Consider the following 21315-nt stretch of genomic DNA (forward strand, 5'->3'; position numbering starts at 1 on the left):
TTGCATTAAAAAAAGCAGTTCATACATCCTGATGTATATTCAGTAATAACTACTTTTAGTGGAAATGTGTTCTGTTTTTGCTTTCAGTTATTCAATATTTTTTGTAGGAACATTCAGTTTTACAAATGTAGTATGTACATAAACATAGAAATTAGTTGGTTTAATAATATCTATCTACCAGGAAATGGACTGGATTTGTATTTATTGGAGACTTTAATCCTCTGCCTGAGACATTAAAGATTCTTCTCTTATAGGAAGGCTTTATGGTTTTCCAGCCCATGTATTAAGTTGCAAGAGGTAATTCTGGGCCCCAAATCTCACAGATTCATTCCTGAATACGTCATTTGTCTTATATCCCAGCCATGCTTCCAGAATCTTCTGCTCATTGTCACCAGCAAGACAGAATGAATTGATCTCTGGTGAGTTTTTTTTTTATTTCTCATTTGGTTTTATTCCATTATATGAACCTAAAGATGTTCAAGAATTTAAAACAATATCAACCACACAGATTCAGCCCCAGGAACATATTCATAAATCAGATAATGATGGCTTATAGATTAGCAGATTAAGATTCTTGTAGGTTTAGCAGGTTACATGGTTATATTCTTTCTAAGTTGAATGCAGATTGGCTTCAGAATATCTAGGTTTTGTCTTGTCATAAAATGTAATCAAATTTGTTATGTGATGTAATGACACGGAGCAGGTTACTTCTCATAGAAGATGAAGGATAGATGTAAACAGATCACATCCTCATGAGTAGCATTAAACTATCTCAATGAAATTTTCCTGGAATTGCTGAAATAGTGTTGTGGACACGCACACATTCATGTGTTCTTAAGGAATGATTAACCTATATGTACTTAAATTACTCTCATATATAGTTCTTGGACGATTTCATGGTCTTGGTCTTACTTGAAACTTAGGATATATTTGTTACTAAACTTTATGGTCTTTCTACAAATTCCTGTTTGTTTTCTAAAGTATCCTCACAAAATTTCTTTCCTCTATTTTCTCTCTGTATTTTTGATTTTCTACTCACTAGTGTAGGTTATTTTTCTATTTTTCTCTCTCTTTCTATCTATCTTTCTAGCATTTTTTCTTACTTTTCTCATTCCCTCTTTCCTCCATATGTGTCTCAGTAGTTTCTTTTCTTCAAATGATCTATCTGGGAACTACTTTTTCTTAGTGATCAGTTTTACTTTGCTGACATGGCTCTTAGGATTGACATTTTTCTTACCCATTGTATAGGAAAATTGTTGCCTAGAGAGTTCTACAGGATTCCAGAAACAAAGAAATTTAGAAAATCACAAAAACATAAACAGATAGACTTAGGAAAACCAAGGTTCCAAATGCTCTCTGGCACTTGGTCCGTGGATGCCAGCTAGCAAGCATAGTACCTTGACTTCACACAGTGAAGATTACCATTGATAACATGCAAAAATGAAGTATCTATATTAATAGTACAATCAGAGCCACAAGTGGTTGTGAGGAAAACGTATTTCCTTATTCTCCTGAGAGAGAAGACTGGCACCCAGAGAAAATGCAGACATGGAGTTCACCTTACCTAGCCTTCAAGGTCAACAGCACCTCAGTTTCAGATGCCATCTTTCCAACAGCAAGGAAAAGGCCTGCACTCCAGTCTCTTAACCGTCTCCAGAATTCTCTTTTAACCCTTCTGCGGCCAGCTCTCAGTGCTCTCATTGCGGTCAGGCTGGAATTCCAACTTCTCAAACCTTTTCCCCCTTCAGCTCTACTTCAGGGTTCCCTACAGAAAAGTATTTCCTTCCCCCAATTGATAGACTACAAGAAAATCAGTTTTCTCCTGATTCTGTTATCTTTGGTCTAACTTCATTTGATGTGGTATTCTGTTTAGTTTTTCCTTCCCACTACTTTTGAATATTTTAATTCACTGCCAGTATTTGATTGGAACTGGTTTTGATTTAAAAAAAATACAGTTACAAGGTGTTTGCTATTAGAAATATCACTTGTTGCAAAATCTCACAGATGTTTGCTCAGGAATTGATTTTGATCTCTGAGGAATTTCACTATTAACTAACACAAGTGGAAATATATCCTTAGGAATCTCCTGGAGAAATGACTCAGGAATATGTGCCACATTTGAGCATTTGGTCATATTTATCATTTTTGTTATATTGAGTGTTCCTTGAGCTTCTATACATTTTCCTCCACCTTCCATGAAGTCTATTAAAATGAAAATCTTGTAAAGGAATATTTTATTCCCCTCCCACCTATATTTTGTATTGTAGAATGTAGGCAAAGTTTACAAAACTTCATGGTAGCAGTTCTTTTTTACATAGGAAGGAAATATCAGGGTTTCTATGACATTTCAATATTTAGTATTTAAACCAAACATCATTAACCTAGGATATTTTTTTTAATTCAATTTTATTTTATTTGAGAACATACTGTACAGAGGGGTTACAATTACATGGGCAGGATAATGCATACATTTCTTTCCAAGCATTGCAGCCTCCTCCTTTGTTTATCCTTCACCTCCCTTCCCAGCCTCCTTCCTCCCCCCCCAGTCTTTCCTACCCTCCCCACCCACACCGACATTGTAAAGCTCGTTTATGACATGACATTTTGTACTTCTCATTGTTGCAACAGGTCCACCTGAATCCTTAAATGACTTGTTTGTCCCCATCTCCTCCACAAGTTATACTGACATCAAATATAGTGTAAGCGGGGGTTACACTGTGGGGGAGGGACATACAAAGCAACAAAGAAATAATCTTATAAATGTGTTAGGAACACATGCATGAAAGAAAAAAAACATTAAAATACATATTTAAGGGTTCGTTTTCCTAACATCACATTATCTGACCTTTTCCGCTTGATTCATACATATACTAGATATTGCAAATAAGGGAACCATGGGACCTATGTTTCTGTGGGCCTGGCTTACTTCACTTAATATAATTTTTTCCAAGCCTTTCCATTTCCTAACAAATGGGGCAATGTCATTCTTTCTGATGGAGGCATAGAATTCCATTGTGTATATATACCACATTTTCTTGATCCATTCATCTACTGAGGGGCATCTGGGTTGGTTCCATATCTTAGCTATGGTAAATAATGCTGCTATAAACATAGTTGTGCTGGTAGCTTTAGTATGGTCTTGTTTGTAAACGTTTGGGTAAATGCCCAAAAGTGGGATTGCTGGGTCATAGGGGAGTTCTATGTGACGTCTTTTGAGGAACCTCCATACTGCTTTCCAAAGTGGTTGAACAAGTTTACATTCCCACCAACAATGAAGTAAGGTTCCTTTCTGTCCACATCCCCTCCAGCATCTGTTGTTGTTAGAGTTCTTGATTTTTGCCGTTCTAACTGGAGTGAGGTGATATCTCAATGTTGTTTTGATTTGCATTTCTTTTATGGCTAGGGATGTTGAACATTTCTTCATGTGTCTATTGGCCTTCCTTCTTTCTTCTTCAGAGAAGTTTCTCTTTAAGTCTTTCGCCCACTTATTTATTGGGCAGTTGTTTCTTTGAGGATTTGTTGTTGGGTGGTTTAATTTTTTGAGTTCCAAGTATATTTTAGATATGAGACCCTTGTCCATTGTATGGCTAGTAAAGATCTTCTCCCACTCCGTGGGCTTTCTATTGATCTTGCTAGCTATGTCATTTGCCCTGCAGAAGCTCTGCAACTTTATGCAATCCCATTTGTCCAACCTTTCTTTGATTTGTTGTGTTTCCGGGTCTCTATTCAGAAAATTTTGGCCTGAGCCAAGGAGACCTATAACCTAGGATATTTTTATGTGTGAGCTCAATCAAATCTTTTTGGGGGGGGGGGGCGGAAGAGGAGGTCCGGTCGTGGGGCCTGAACTCTGAGCCTGAGCGCTGTCCCTCAGCTCTTCAGCTCAAGGCTAGTGCTCTTCCACTTCAGCCACAGTGCCATTTCCAGCTTTTTTTTTTGCTTATGTGGTGCTGAGGCATCGAACCCAGGGCCTCATGCATGCAAGGCAAGCGCTCTACTACTGAGTCACCTTCCCAGCCTCTCAATCAAATCTTATATGGGCCAAATAAATCATTAGCTACTTTCTGTAGTACTATTAGTATTTTTTAATATTCATGTGGACACTGCTTCTCATAGATCTAGTAATATTCTATGTTCTGTATTCCATGTGATATCCTGAATATGTTCTGCTTACTTTTGAGAGTACGTGTTAATAGAAAGTCTAAATAGGGTTTATGGTGAAGCAGTATATGTAAATGCAGAAAAAATATTTGTTTAATTCATTGTTACACTGATATGTACTAAAATTTTATCAAAAAATGATAATATAATTTTTCAGACACTTCCTTAGACTTATTGTTGTCATACCAGATTACTGTCTCCTTAGAGTTTTTATCTTGTCTCTGTTGCTAGCAGCAGAAATGTGTTTGCATGCATTATGGAAACTGTAATTTTTTATTGGTCTCGGGGCTTGAATTCTGGGCCTGGCTGTTGTCCCTCAGCTCTTCAGGTCAAGGTGAGTGCTCTACCACTTGAGTGACAGTGCTACTTTCTGTTTTCTGGTGGTTTATTGGAGAAAAGAGTCTCATGGACTTTCCTGCCTGGGCTGGCCTTGAACCTATATCCTCAGACGTCAGCCTCCTGAATAGCAAGGAGGATAAGCCACCGTGCCCTGCCAATCTGTGTATTTTATTTTATTTAATTATTTTTTTAGCCAGTTGTGAGGCCTGAACTCTGAGCCTGGGCACTGTCCCTCAGCTCTTCAGCTCAAGGCTAGCACTCTACCACTTGAGCCACAGTGCCACTTCCAGCTTTTTTCTTTTTGCTTATGTGGTGCTGAGGAATCGAACCCAGGGCCTCAGGCATGCAAGGCAAGTGCTCCACCCCTGAGCCACCTTCCCAGCCCTTGTCTACATTTATTATACTCAGATATTCTCTCCTGTTTATGTTCTCAGATACATTGAGGACTGACTCCGGTTTAAAAGTCATTGCAGGGACAGGAATTAGGCCTAGTGGTAGAGTGCTTGCCTACCATGAATGAAGCCCTGGGTTTGATTCCTCAGAATGAAATGAACAGTGAAAGCCAGAAGTGGCACTATGACTTAAAGGGTTTAGAGCAGTAACCTTGAGGAAAGAGCTCAGAAACAGTAACTAGGCTCTGAGGTCAGCCAAAGAAACAAAAGTCATTGCACATTTGTTATATACTTTAGTTTTCCTTTTTCCTATCTGAGTCAGTTCTCTGAACACTGAGGTACAACTTCCAGGAGAAAGACTTTCTACATTTGTAATCTTTGCAAGGTTTCTTTTTTTTTTTGGTTTGTTTTGTTTTTTTTATATATTTTATTTTTTTGTTGTGAATATACTGTACAGAGGGGTTACAATTACATGGGCAGGATAATGCGTATATTTCTTATCAAGCATTGCAGCCTCCTCCTTTGTTTACCCTTCACATCCCTTCCCAGCCTCCCCCCACCCCTTTGCAAGGTTTCTCTTCTTTGTGTTTTCTATGAACTCTGAGCCATGCCTTCTTGGTGAAAGAAGTTTTCTCTCCTGTGTGTGTTTTCTGATGCAATCTGAGGTATGACTTCTTGAAATTTTTCCACATTTGTTTCATTGAGAAGATGTCTCGCTTGTGTATGTTCATTGAAGAACCTTGAGCTGTGCCTCCTGGGTGAAAGACTTGACATTTGCTACATTCATAAGGTTTCTATCTTGTTTGGTTTGTCTGATGCAAAATGAGTTATCTTCCAGGTGAGACTTCTCACATTTGTTACATTCCTAAGGTTTCTCAGGTGTGTGAAAACTCATAGGTGAGTGGAGGTGTTAATTCAGGGTGAAGGACTTACCCATTTCTTACATTCATAAGGTTTCTCAACTGTGTTTGTTCTCTGATGCAAAGTAAGCTCTCATTTCAGTCTAAAGGGGCTTCCATATTTGTTAAATTCATAAGGTTTCTCTCCTGTGTGAACTCTCTTATGTCTGTTGAAATCTGAATTCCAGAAGAAGGAATTTCAAAATTTGTTACATTCCTAAGGTTACTCACCTGTGTGAATTCTATTATGGCTGCAAACCTGTGACCTCTGCTTGAAGGATTTTACACTTTTGTGGCATTCATAAGGTTTCTCTCCTCTATGTGTTCTCTAAAGAAAAGGAAGATGTGAATTCCAGTTAAAAGCCTTTTTACATTCCTGATACTCCTATGTATGTTCTCTGATGAACATGAAGGTTGGACTTAATGGTTGAAAGACTTTCCATACTTGTTACATTCATAAAATTTCTCTCCTGTGTGCTCTCTGATGCAAAGTGAGGTGTGACTTCTGTCTGAAAAACTTTCTACATTTCTTGCATTCATAAGGCTTCTCTTCTGTGTGAATTCTCTGATGCCTGCTAAGAACTGACTTCTACATGGAAATTTTCCTACATTCCTCATATTTATAGGGTTTCTCTACTGTGGGTGCTTGTGGTGGGAAAGTCACTTCTGTTTTCTCAGACATAGATTGTGGACACTATGCTCATCAAGCTTCTCCTGTGGATCCTTGCTCTGAGGTTCTGTTAGGTGTATTTCCTTTTGTACATCCAGTACAAGTATAAGGATTCTCTCCTGTGTACATTTTTTTATGTGAACTGACTGTAGGCCTTAAGTGGAATGATTTTGCACATATAGTACATTCAGGTGTTTTCCTCCCTCCCTGAAATATTTCTTGGGCAAGGACAGCAGAATTATTATACTCTTCTGTATATTTGTTATGGTTACTGGAGTGTCCTCCAACACTGTAAAGAATATGGTCTCTGATTGTACTACCTTCCCTTCTCTACCATATTCAAATGCTGCAGCTCATTTGGACTCTCATAATTTTTTAATGAAATTCTCAGAATATCTATGGGGTTCTTCAACTACAGCAGACACCCAGGGCATTCATCTCATAAGGTTCAGTGAAATCCTCAGTCCTCATCCTTCAGGATTTCCATTAGTCCTATTCAGTTCTGCTTATTTTTTTAGCTCAAAATTAAATTTGTTCCTAGTCACATTCTTTCCTCCACTGTATCAGTATTTCTGACTGCTACTTCACACAGAGATTCATCCTGGCAAGACTTAGTCACAGCATCTATAGTTTGGACCTCTAAAATGGGTCATAGAAAAAAATACAAAAACATAATTGATATCCAATGACTCTGTAATGTAAAGGTAAGACATTATCTCCCAATGTAATGTTAGAGATTTTAAAATATCAAAGTAGGAATTGATTTATGAGAACTATATGCCTTTCCCTGTAAGTTATTAAGAATGTAATACTGATATTTTACAATGGAAAATAATATTTATCTGTTTAAGTTTTTCCTTCTTTTTATATTCAAGGTAGAATTTAGTCAATTCACTATTCTAAAAATGCAGATTATGGGTATTTTCAGGAAAGGTAATTAATTAATAAAACATCTCCATCTGCAGAGAGTTACAAGAAATTATCCTGCTTCGAGACAATGAGAAAGATGTCAACATGAAACTACACATGAAAATTGTAACTGTGTAGGTAAGTACAAAGGAATGTATAGAACATATATTTTTGTAATCTGTCTAAAATGATTAGTGAAGGAAAAACTTATAGCACCATATTCATGATTCTTAAAGCATGAAGATTCAATATATAAATACATAAGTGTAATCAAACCAAAGTATAAGGATTAGTAATATGGATCAATTAATGCTGTACTTGCCTGACAAATATGAGGACCTGTGTTCAAAGAATACCACCAAAAAATTAAAAAGTGTAATTGATTCAGATTTTCTTTTTCTTTCTTTCTTTTTTTTTGGGGGGGGGGATCCGGTTGTGGGGCCTGAACTCTAGGTCTGGGCACTGTCCCTCAGCTCTTCAACTCAAGGCTAGTGCTCTACCACTTGAGCCACAGCGCCACTTCTGGCTTTTTTCTTTTTGCTTATATGGTGCTGAGGAATCGAACCCAGGGCCTCAGGCATCCAAGGCAAGCACACTACCACTGAGCCACCTTCCCAGCCCCTTGATTCAGATTTTAATGGAATTATTCCATTGAAAAGTAACTATATTATAGGATGTCATAGGCTAGTATTGTGAGAATATTGTAAACTCTTAGAGTACCTAGTAATAATACAATGGAGTAGCTCCAGCAACTTAACTTCTTATGTCTGCCATAAGAAAAATCAGACTGTTTGGGAAATATACTTTCTTGCAGTTCTATAGTATAGCAACTATTATGGTACATGTTTTACATCTTTTGAAGTTCTGTGCTTCAGCTTAAGGGTGGTCTTTATTCTGTACATAAAATTTGTGGTTACTTCTTTATTAAAGAAACATTCAAACTACCAGATTAGGTTACAGCTACTGCATAAAATCGTTTTTTTTTTTTTTTTTTCATTTTATCAGTCATGGGGCTTGATCACTGGGCCTGGGCTCTGTCCCTCAGTTCTTCAGTTCAAGGCTAGTGCTCTACCAATTGAGCCACAGCAACACTTCCAGCTTGTTCTGTTTATGTGGTGCTGAGGAACCTAACCCAGGTTCTTATGCATGAAAGGCAAGCACTCTACGTCTGAGCCACCTTCCCCGCCCCTGTACTAGCATTTTCATAGGAGTGTATTAGGCCTTACATATTTGTTTCACAGATTCATCAAATCATAGAACCAAAGTACTTCTATAATAAACATGCAATATTGCAAAAAACTGGCATTATCCTAATAACAGTGCAGTATAGCAACTAGTTAGTAGGATTTAAATTGTAATAGGCATCAGAGGTGATTTACAGTGTATAGAAGATTGCCTGGAGATTGTATAACAGGTGATATGCACTGTATAGAAGGCTGTGTGCAGGTTACATGAAAGCAAACTAAGAAAGAAGTATCAGCTGAGACAAACATAATAAATAACAAAGTAATTACTACAATGAAACCATATTTATATTGTAATATAAAATTAGTAAATATATCAGATACAGTCTATTTCAAACTGAAGAAAATATACTCAAAAAACTCAATAAGTCATCCAAAGAGATATACATTAATTATCAAGAAATCAAAATAAGGGGCTGGGAAGGTGGCTCAATGGTAGAGCACTTGCCTTGCATGCCTGAGGCCCTGGGTTCGATTCCTCAGCACCACACAAGCAAAAAGAAAAAAGCCAGCAGTAGCACTGTGGCTCAAGTGGTAGAGCACTAGCCTTGATCTGAAGAGCTGAGGGACAGCACCCAGGCCCAGAGTTCAGGCCCTACGACTGAACACAAAAAGAAAGAAAGAAAGAAAGAAAGAAATCAAAATAAATCAATACAAGGATACCCTAAGCAAAAATCAATAATGAAGAATACAAATACTCATAATATGAGAGGAAATAAACGTCAGCACAAATTGTGTTACCACAGATACAGAGCATTGAAAATAGCTGGTATATCACAAATCTGTATAATGAAAATTTTAGTCTGAAAAGTAAAGTCTACAAAGACATGGTTAAAACGCCAAAGAATGATAATTTCTTTAATCTATCATTACAGCTGGAGAACTAGTACTCCACTTTTTTGTGTGTGGCTTGAACTCAGGGCTTGGTTTCTATCCCTCAGCTCTTGATCTCAAGGCGAGTGCTCTGCTGCTCAAGCCACAGCACCACTTCCAGTTTTCTAGTGTTTTATTGGAGATAAGAGTCTCATGGACTTTCTTACTTATGCTGGCTTTGAACTATGATCCTCATATCTCAGTCTCCTGAGTAGTGAGGATTACAGGCGTGAGCCTCTGGCACCCAGCATCTAATACTCCTCTTAATGACTAAACAGCCAGACAAACAGTCACCAGAAACACACATCTGGAAGTCATTATCTTTACCTAAATGCTGTTCATAAAGCACTATGCTGTTATATTTACCAAGACAGACACACTGAGAATAGACCTGAAGAAAAATTGTCTAGAAATCAGCATGAGAAATAAATCTATATTATAAACACAATATAATTCTATAATATGTAGCTAATAACCTATCAGTAAAACAGATGGAAACTAGATTGGATCTGTATCAAATGTATGCTATTACTATGATGTATAGAATATTAAAGGGAGGTTCTCTCTTACTTAGGTTGTGGAATAATAACAAGTGCTTTCAATTCTGTATGGTGTATTCACATGAATATCTTCTGGAGGATATCGCAGAGCCATAGATTTTGCAGGAAATAGGGTGATGAGAATATAGTATACAACTCAAGAGTAGAGACAGGAGGGAGGGATTGGGAGAGAGTGAAAGAATGGAAGACACTGTAAGGAAAGAAAAGTATTTATTAATCTCTGTATGCATCATCTCCATAATAACATTAAATTACATTAATAGTAAAACAATACTTCTAGCATAAACGATTTGCTTGCTGATGAAAATCTACCACAGTTAGAAGAACAGTTACAATTATTAGAAATATAATACCACACTTAATTTGAAAGATAAACTATTTCAGTTTAGGTTGAATATTAATTCTACAAAAACCAGTAACAATAATCCTTTCATTTCAGTATCCAATTAAGTGTTGATATTACATGTTTAGTTAAGGAAAAATAAGACAAGCTCTTCTGGCTCAAGACTGTCATTTTAGCCTAGCTACTAAGGAGGAAACTGAGGTCTGGAAGCCAGCCTAGATAGACAACTCAATTTAAGCAGCTAATGAACAGGTTAGAGGAAAGGCTCAAGTGATAGTGCCAACAGTGAGTGAGGAAGCTGACTGTCTGTGAGACCTGGAGTTCAAGCTCCAATAGTAGCTAAAAAAAGCCATGGTGGAGTCTGAGGTATGTGTTTCTAATTTAGAAACCTAATTGTAGTGATACTAGCAAGTCTTCATGTCAGACATAAAGAGAAAAGAAAATATATGGAGGAGCGAGAGAAGGGAATCCAAAGGTCAGGGAAAAGAAGGAAGAAGAGGAGACAACAGAGTAGTGGAGAGAAGGGAAAAAGAGGGAAAGGAGGAGAAGAAGACAGGAAAGGAAGAAAGCCTTATGGCATTAGATTTGACAGTAAATCCTTAAATCGGACACCAAAAGTGACTCATGCAAAAAACAAACAAACAAACAAACAAAAGCCAGGCTCTGGTGGATCACTCCAGTAAACCTAACTACTCAGGAGAGTCAGATCTGAGGATCATGGTTCAAAGCCAGCCTGAGCAAGAAAACCTGTGAAACTCTTATATCCAATGAAGCATCAGAAAACCAAAAGTGGTGCAGTGGCCCAAGTGGTAGATTGCTAGGCTTGAACTGATGGGCTGAGGCACAAGCTCAGATCCAGACTTCAAGCCCCATGACCCACAATAAATAAATTAGTGAATAAGGGCTGGCAAGGTGGCTGAGTGGTAGAGTACTCGACTTGCATGCATGAGGCCCTGGGTTCCATTACTCAGCACCACATAAGCAGGAAAAGTCAGAAGTGGGTGCTGTGGCTTAAGTGGTAGGATGCGAGCCTTGAGCTGAATAGCTGACGGATAGTGCCCAGGCACAGCGATCACGCCCAACAACAGACCACAAAAACAAAACAAAACAAAACCAAGAAAATAAATAATAAGTAAAAATTAAAAAATAAATACAAAGCCAAACAAGATTAAGTGCACATAATCCAAACCTTGTATAATGAAAAGCACTATCAGCGAAGAAGCAAAAGCATGGTAGGAGAAAATATTTGGATATGTCTTTAAATAGATTCCTAACAAATGTGAATTAGAAAATATAAAGAAAATCCTACAAGTAACCCCCATACAACAAAATTTAATTTTAAAATAAGAAAAAGATTCAAGAGACTTTTCTAAAAAGGACATACACAAATAGCTGATTAAAATATAAAAGTAGTATCAATAGTCATGAGTAAAATTCAAATCAAAAGTACAATAAAATAACTATTTTACACATGTTAGTATGCCCATAGTTTTAAACAGAACAACAAAAATCCTTCCAAATTTCAACAAAAGCTAGGAGAGATGTGACAACAATGTGAACCTTGCTTCATTTCTCTCAGGTATGTAAAAGTATTAAAGATGGGACAGAGTCCTAAAAAGAAATTAATATAGAATTACATAGAAATATGGTGCAGCACTTCTACACTTGTACTTACCTTAGAGAAAAACAGAGATTTCTATAAATACCATCAAAAACACACCCTAATTTCCAAGAAAGACAAATATCACAAAGCAGTGCAAGAGTATATACAGAGACTAATTGAAGTACTTAAAACACACTCAGTCCTGTACAACAATCAAAGTTATGTTTGACAACACTATTTCAGCAAATCCAGCAAAACTTCATTAGGATAGTCTAATGTGTGTATGAGGATGTGATATCTGACCAGTTTCTAGCCAGCCTTGCCTTCCATGAGAAGTTACCTCCTATGTGTCATTGAATCACATAACAAGGGAGACAACTTTGTCCTCACATTAAAAAATGAGAAACAAACTAAAGCAAATCTGCACTTAACTTAGAAGGCAAGATTTGATCAGCTGCTAAATCTCCAAGCCATCTTTAGCTTTTTTAGAAACATGTTCCTAAAGCTGAATCTTTTTTTTCTGTTTTTCAATCTTCGACATCTGGTCATAAAATGGAATGTCAAACAGAGTGAGAAATAAAAGAATCTCATCAGAGATCCTTTCATTAATTCTTGCTGTTGACAATGAATAAAGATTCTGGAACCATGGCTTGGAGAGAAGCCAAATGAGAGAGTCAGAAAAGAACCTGTGTGATTTTACCCTTGAAGTTCCTGGTCAGAACATGATAGGTGGGCTGGAAAAGCATAAAGCCTTCTTATGGGAGAAGAAACATTCCTGAGTCAAGTAGAGCATTAAAGTATCCAGTAATGACAAATCCACAGAAGAGTAAAATCTTGTGTTACTAAACACTATTAACAGAAAATACACCCCAAAATGTAGATCCATAAAATGTAAAAGAAACACCTTATATAGGGATGTGATTTTGCTTATAATTGTTGGTTGATGACACAGGAAATTCTTTCATCCAGCGTTCTGGTTTTTTGTTTTTTTTCCCATTTACTCACAATGGTAATTCTTAATATGACATACATGAACTTTGCAGTGACAGAAAATCTATTCTGTTTACTTCAGTGAGGTTGGTTTTGATAGGAAACACAATATGAATCTTTTAAAAGCAGTGTTTGCACATAAGTACTGGGTTTTTGTACATCATAAGGATGTTTTCTTTCTTTGAAAAATTAAAGTGGGGCTGGGAAGGTGGCTCAGTGGTAGAGCACTTGTCTTGCATAACTGAGGCCTTGGGTTAGATTCTTCAGCACCACATAAGCAAAAAGAAAAACCCAGAAGTGGCACTGTGGCTCAATTGATAGAGGGCTAGCCTTGAGCTGAAGAGCTGAGGGACAGCACCCAGGCCCAGAATTCAGGCCCCACTACTAGACCCCCCATAAAAGAGAAAAATTTAAGCAAATTTATTATAAGCTAAGTGTTCATATTCACAATACTTAAGATGAGGAGTGTTACAAATTTCAAAGTGGGATATTTTCTGTTTGTTTTGGGATTTGCACTGTCCTCATCCACATTAGTAACTGAACATCCTGCCTTAAAATTGTCAAGTTTTCTATTTCATATTATTTTTTTAGAATATAGTCTGAATTTTAAAGAGGACATTGTAACTGGGCTTTCATGTCTAATGGCTGTAATCTTAGCTACTCAGATGGCTGAGATCTGAAGAAAGTTAGTATTATGCCCACCTTTGCTCCTCAGCTCCATCCAGACCTGAGCTCTTCCCAGACCTAGAGTTCCCTCCATACTGCTGACCACTCCCTCTCTCGACCCACACCTACCTGAGCATGTACCTACCTAACTTCCTGCTCCCCAGCTCCTGTTGCTACAGGAAGAGAGAAAAATGCATGTGCTCCCTCTCTTGGGAAATATGGTCCTTCTAGTAAACCTTATAATTTCTCCTATGCCTGCTTGTGGTCCCCTGGGATGTACATGCAGGATCCCTACAAGGATCACAAAATGAAGCCATTTATAAAAGAATGTCTGAGAGACTTATCTCCAATAAAATAGCCAAAGAAGCTGGAAATGGAGGTGTGGCTTAATTGGTTCAACATTATCATTGAACCAAATGATTTCATGGTCTGTTTCCAGACCTTGAATTCAAGAATCAGGACAAGCACACACATATCAAGGTCATTGTATTGTATTCAAATTATATTTTAACAATTGAATTGGAATACATATATAGGAGATCTCTCTCTCTCTTTCTCTCTCTCTGTCTCTCTCTCTCTCTCTTTTGTCTGTTGTGGGGCCTGAGCTCTGAGCCTGGGATCTGTTCCTCAGCTCCTCAACTAAAAGCTAGCACTCTACCACTTGAGCCACAGTGCACTGCCAGCTTTTTCCACTTATGGGGTTCTGAGGAATCAAACCCAGGACCTCATTCATGCAAAGCAAGCACTCTACCACTGAACCACCTGCCCAGTTAGTCTCTCTCATTTTAAGTGATGTAAAATATACTAATTATATTAGTGGAGAAATTGTTCTGTCAAGAACAGACACATTAATTGGAATATATCCATGCCAGCAGCATTTTGAAAGTTTCAAAAGCCATACGAAGTACAGAGGGTGAAAAGAAGATCAATATGTTCTTATAAGACATTTTCAAGGAATGTTTACCATTCATTGGCTTCAATTCACCAAAAAAAAGTCAACATGAGTGAGTACCAGAATCTCTAGATTCAGTCTGTAGACTCTCCTTGTCTAGAGAGCCAGAGGTTTGTCAGCCAGTATCTGGCACCTGGAGGAACAAGTGCTAATGGCAGCACAAATCCATTAGACCATAAAATATCATCATTCTCAGACTGGGGAAAGATGCTAAGGGCAGACTGGCTGGCGACTGAGATCGCTTCAAGTTACAGCTCCCAATTTCCTCTGAAGAAGAGTCCCTGGGCTTCTACCTTTTGGTTCTGACTATGGAGTGCAAAGCTGTACTTCAGAGCACTTCCAGCAGCAAGGCAAAAGGAAAGAAACCCAAATTTGCAAACTAAAAACACCAACAGTGGCAGCCAAGGAGGCTCAAGCACCTTACGTCAGCCCCCCTCCAGTCTTTCAAAGGATCTGTGCTCCAATAGAAAGTACAATTCCCATAACACGATGGATTCAACTAGAGGAAGTGGGCTTATTACAGGGTTTGGACTGGCACCAGCCACTTGGTACTAAGTGTGCATGTATGCATGGGGACCTTTCTCTCCCAGCTAGGGGAAACTAAGGTGAATTTCTTCTTGAAAAATCAGTTTACCTCCTGAAACATGTGAGATCAACCAAAACAAAGAACTGTATTAGGAGCATTAGATAATCTGGTTTTTTAATTCTTAGTTTTATTAATGTAATTGAGGTTATGAGACTCCATAGTTATTGATTTTGTTTTTGTTCAAAAAGTATGTTCCTCTGAATATAAATTATGTCGCTGTTTTGCCTTAAAAATTTGAATATCTCCCCTCTCACATTAAAAAGGTATTTGCAGCTGGGTGCCAGTAGCTCATGCCTGTAATGCTATGTACTCAGGAGGCTGAGATCTGAGGATGCTGGTCCAAAGCCAGCTTGGGCAGGAAAGTTCATGAGCTTTCTCTCCAAATAACCACCAGAAATATGGAAGTGTCTTTGTGGCTCAGGTGGTGTAGAGCTCACCTTGAGTTGAACAGCTCAGGGATAGTGCTCAGGCCCAGAGCTCAAGCCACAAGATCAAGTATTTACATACAGTTAACTGTTTGATTCTGGGATCATTTTTCCCTTAAAATTCTGCTATTTTATTCATATATATATATATATGAATAAAATAGCAGAATTTTAAGGTATACATACTTTATAATCTTAGAATTAAATAGATTGGTCAACTTCTACACCTTACTTTTCCAGAAACTCCCAAATTCCATCTTTGAAATTTTAAGGAGTTTTTGCTTATTTGTGTCTGAAATTTTCCTTTCCTTTAAAAGTTTTTTCCCCTCATTTTGTTGTTGGTCCTGTGGCTTGAACTCAGAGCATGGGCACTGTCTGTGAGCATTTGCAGTGCTCTACTTGCCTTTCTTTTATTAATTGCTTCAGGAAACTAGTGAAAAGTTTCCTCCCAGGTGTTTCTTAGAACATGGTACTCCTCCTCCAAGACTCTTCCAAAAATGGTTGTCTAGGGTGATCATGGTGAATGTAGGTGGATCTAGAGTACAGGGTAGGTCTATGTTCATGTGAAGCTTGATCACCAGTGTGTTTTTATTTTTCTGTTTTGCATATCCTGTTTTGTTTTTATTTTCTACTTGTTCTCTGATCCTAGAAGTTTCTGCAAGCTAGTGGTCCTCAGACTTGTCTTCCCAACTGTATCCATTACACTGTGGAATGAACCTTTTGCCTCCCTCGCTCATATCAGACATCCTAAGCTTGTCTCTTAAGGATTTGTTGAGATTGTTGATGATCCTTTCCCCACATCATGATTGGGAAGGACTGTGTTGGAAACATTCATGCCTGGTATTCAGTCCTCCCGTGCATGGGTTCTCCATGCCTCTTTTAGTGGACCTCAGCTATTCCTCATGAAAATGGAGGTCATGAGGCACATTTGGCTATATAGATGTCAACTTTGGAGCACCTATAAAATATGATGCAAAAATACTTTCTTTCTGTAAAAGTAAAATAAGTTTCTGAGAAGCAAGGAGATAAGGATCAGGTATAAATGGGTGCTTCCTAGACTACTGTGTTATATAGTTTTTATTGTTCAAGGGTACATTTTTCAAACATTACTTTCTAAGTATTATGTTCATTGTAGTAGTATAAATAGAATTTACTTCCTAGATTGTTTTTGAATTATTCGTTGCTCACAGAATAAGTCTCATTATTTGTTATACAAATATTATATCCTCTTCCTTCATTCATCTCAATGATTGACTATTGTAGATCCTGAGGTAGCAGGTACAAGTATGGTATGTTCAGGTATTCAGGGATAGAATATGGCTCTGACTTCCTCTGGAGGAAAAGATGAATGAATGGAAAACATGGAGCTTATGCATAACACTTCTAGAATTCCTTTGGCAAGAGATGTGGTGCACCCCTCTTGGGTTCCACTATGCCCGGAGAATCCTGTAGTTGCGATGATCCACCACCATGGAGGGCATGTGGATTATGGAGGGCTTGTGGATTTCACATCTTGTCTACTGTTGTGCTGGTGGAAGTCTGCCAATATGCACTGCACGACTGGGCTCAGAGGAGTGACGTGATCAGTGGTACCTTGCTGGCCCCCATGTTTGTCAGCCTGTTGGGACAAGCTCACCCTGATATCTGTAACTGGCTGTTGCTGAGGCCTTTTGGAATAATGCCTCTCTTCGTCCCATACCTCTGTATCAGAGACATGTCCTATTTCATGGTTTTGTATCATTTACTGTGCAAGTTTGTGTTATGAATCCATACATGCTGGTAGTTGAGCTACGTATGGTTTTCAAGGGTGGGGTGGTTTTTGATGCCTCTAGCAGGAACAATTGTGTTCTCACTAACTGCATGAGTAATCCTAGCTTACTATGCAATCCTCATAACTTACATTGCATGTTCAGTTGATAGAACCATTATGGTATAATAAGTTTGGGTCTGTTTGCTATTGAGGTTTAGAGGGCTCTTAGCCATTGCTGCAGATTTTTGGGAATATTGGTTGCCAGCATTTTTGCTACCCTAAATGTTCTTGCTAGTGCTACTGCTTCTGCTGTGAAACTTATCCACACCATATATACAACACAACATGTTAAAACTTTGGCTTGATATGTTTCTGGTGCCCTGGCATGCAGGTGGGCTTAGATAAAAAGATTGTGATATGTTTTATAATTTGGAAACAGCAATGATGTATGTTGATAATCAGGTTGACATGCTAAAGACCCGGTTAAAAATGATGTGCCATGCTAATGGTTAGTACATCTGTGTTATCCCTCTTAAATATGATGGAAATATGATTTGGGCCAATATCCAGTGACATATTTGAGCAATCTAGTCCTTTGATAATTTTTTTGGGGGGAGTCTGGTAATGAGGCCTGAACTCTGGGCCTGGGTGCAGTCCTTCAGCTCTTCACCTCAAGGCTAGCAGGCTACCACTTCAGCCACAGTGCCACTTCCATTTTTTTTTTTTTTTGCTTATGTGGTGCTGAGGAATCAAATTCAGGACCTCATGCATGCAAGGCAAGCGCTCTACCACTGAGCCGCCTTTCCACTCCTCCTTTCATAAATTAAGCTTAGACATTATGCAGCTTCAGGGTCAGAAATCTGATATTGGTCACTCCACCCTACAGGTAGCACACCCTGCAGACTTAGCTGCATCAGTTCTGCACTACCTGCAGGGATTCAACCTGGGAAATAGCAATCCTTTTACCATTTCTAAGCATTTTCCTGTTTCTTGTTTTGTTATTCCTTTTCTTCCATTTTTCCTGAGATATAAGATGTGCTGCTTTTTCCAGATTCAGGCTGATAGACACTTGCTCAATTTACAAAATAAAAAGGAGGACATGTTGCAGACTCAGAGGTGCCAAGAGCTGGCAAGGTGTGAGCAAAAGTTCCACAACCACAGACTGCAACCTTCAGGGCTATGAGTACTTGCCCTTTTCATAGGAGGGAGTGTTCCTTTTAGCTTCTGGGTCTGGGGCCTTACCTGTAGGAGTTTGGTGAACAAACATTGAACTAGAATGAGGAAGGATGCATATGATCTGCCATTGTTGCCACATTGAGTCCTAGAACAAAGTGATGCAAGCATTGGACAGTTACAGAAAGTGTCTATAGCTAAGGTTATTGCTGAATTAAAGAGAGATTTATCATTGGCCTTGTCTCTGTCTCTTCCATTATCATCCCCTTGTTCTTCTGGAGCACTGCTGGTGTTGTGGCTGGCCCTAGCAGTGGTAGTATGCTTACCTAGCATGCATGAAGCCCTGGGTTCAAGTCCTCAGTACCACATACCCAAGAAAGCAAAATGTGGAAATGTCGCTCAAGTAGTAGGGTGCTAGTCTTGAGCAAAAGAAGTTCAGTGACAGTGTCCGTGCACTGAGTTCAAGCCCCAGCATTGGGACATAAAACACAATAAATGCAAGCTGGGTGCTGGTTCCTCATGTCTGTAATCCTTGCTGTTCAATAGGCTGAAACCTGAGGATCCCAGTTCAAAGTCAGCCTGGTCAACAACTTGTGAGACATTATCTCCAGTGACCCCTAGAAATCCAGAAGTGTGTTGTGGCTCACATGGGAGAGCCCTTGAGCTCAGAGTTGGTTCCCAGGCTCAGAGTACAATTTGCCATGATCAATCAAAAAAAAAAGAAAAAGAGAAAGAAAAGGATAAATAATTAATAAATGCATCAGAAATACAGGCTTGAACAATGAAAACTACACTTCACATGTAGTCTTGGAAGTACTCCAGTTCTTTCTGATCCTTTTCTCCTTGCTTCTCAGGAATTGACTTTTACAGGATGAAATTACTTTTTCTTTATATTATTAGAGGTGCTTTTAAGTTGAAGTCTACACATTCAAATATGCCCTTTGATTCCCATTTTCATGAGGAATAGTTCAGGTCCACAAAAGAGTCATGAAAATCCATACACTGGAGCACTAAAATCAGGCGGGAAAGTTTCCAGTCTAAACTATCCCAATTAAGTGCATGTAAAGGATCACCAAACATTACAAGAAACATTTAAGAGACAATTATACGATCTCTGATTATGAGAGAGGGAGACTGTTGCAGACCCTGGGGTGCCTGCCAGAAGCAGGCAAACTGTGAACAAAGGCTTCAAGGCCATTAACTCCCACCCTCAGGACTACAAGTTCTTGCCGTTTACCGTTTGAGGAAATGTGTGTTCTAGCTGATTGGCCTGGGGCTTTAAGTGAAGGGAGGCTTTGGTGGAAAAGATAGATTGAAATAGAATGAAGAAAGATGTGTGCTGTTTGCACTTTTTGGCAGAGTGTGCCTAGACCAATATTACACAAGCATTTGAGCAATATAGCAGAATTGTGCCATCAGCCATCTCTCTGTCTCCTTAATTATTATCCCGGTGTCCCACAGAAATCTTGCTTGTGCTCTGATGGGATTGTGGCAGAAGACAAAGATTTATTCCACAGCTTAATGGGTAAGGTCTGAGACGACAAGCCTGAGGCCCTCTAGATATGTAGCCTAAAGCTACTGAGAGGAACTGTTAGGATCAGAGAAGAGGTAAGAATTCTAAAGAGATTTTCACATGCAAAATGAAAAGACAAAAGCAGACTGGTTTGTAAATGATTAAGATTCACATCAATATAGACCTTCACTAAACTTCACTCTTCTGCTCACCTGCATTCATTCTGACCCCCAAACCACTCTCTTTGTAGGAAAATCAGGGTAATGTGCCATGCTCTTAAGAATCCCTGTGAGGAAACTTTTCACTAGTTACCTGAAGAGATTATTAAAGGAAATCCAAGTAGAGCACAACAAATGCTCACAGACAGTGCCCAAGCTCTGAGTTGAAGCCTCAGGACCAACAGCAAAAAGACAAAAAAACATAAAACCCTTAAATGAAAAGCAAACTTCAGAAACAGACAAAAACTCATTTTCATTTAATAGATAGAATTGGGGATTTCCTGGAAAACTAATTGTTTGATTTTGCGAAATCCAAATCAACACAAGGATTATGGTGCATATCCACATAGCCATCTTCTTATTCTATGCCAGTGTGTACATTACACTAATGGAAAATGACCTGGTATAAGTTCACTGTCTATGAGTACGTTTGTAAGATGAGAGGGGAGGTATTAAACAATGTAAAGCAAAACAGAGATGTAATTTACACTCAGCAGAGCACAGGCATAGAACAAAAATAAAGGTATGAGAAACACAGTCTCATAACCTCAATTTCATTATTAGAACTAAGTACCAAAAAGTCAATGCATCCAATTCTCTTCATATATATCCATTTTCTGGATGATCTTACAATATTTCACGAAGGAAACAGTGGTTTTGAAGAAGAAACTCAGCTTAGCTCCCACAACAGAGAGAGAAAAGTCCCAATGCATCCAAGCACTCTTGTGACCAGAGGTGAAGCAAGGTGGCGCCAAGCATTGTGGGAATTGTAGTCTCCTTGGAGGGCTTTTGCTTTGAAAATCCTGAGTTGTTTTTGTTTTTTGGAGGGCGGAAGTGCAGCAGAGATCCTTTTGCGCATGCGTCTCCCCGCCCACCACGGGCGTTTTAAGTCGGCCCCTACTAGATTCTTTCCCTTTGCCTTGCTGCTGGAAGTGCCCTGAAGTACAGTTTCGCCATCCTTAGGTTGGAGCCAGGAGGCAGGCGCGCAGCTCTGTGCAGTGGACCTTGGGAGCTGTAACTTGAAGGAATCTCAGGCTTTGGAACTGATGTCA

At 38.7% G+C, this 21315-nt stretch overlaps 1 protein-coding gene and 1 long non-coding RNA gene across 2 annotated transcripts in view; both read left to right on the top strand.

The window, feature by feature from the left end:
- The window catches only part of LOC122118565 (zinc finger protein 658B-like), a gene marked incomplete at its 5' end in the record, with an annotated part of 110572 nt that overhangs the window by 38605 nt on the left and 50652 nt on the right, over positions 1–21315 (top strand).
- On the top strand, positions 281–21303 carry LOC122118548. Its single transcript, XR_006149404.1, has 3 exons — positions 281–419; positions 7424–7505; positions 21227–21303. It is a non-coding gene; the product is annotated as an uncharacterized LOC122118548 (long non-coding RNA).

Source organism: Dipodomys spectabilis, unplaced genomic scaffold (assembly GCF_019054845.1).
Source record: "Dipodomys spectabilis isolate Male_0828 unplaced genomic scaffold, ASM1905484v1 ptg000155l, whole genome shotgun sequence".
Classification (NCBI taxonomy): domain Eukaryota; kingdom Metazoa; phylum Chordata; class Mammalia; order Rodentia; family Heteromyidae; genus Dipodomys; species Dipodomys spectabilis.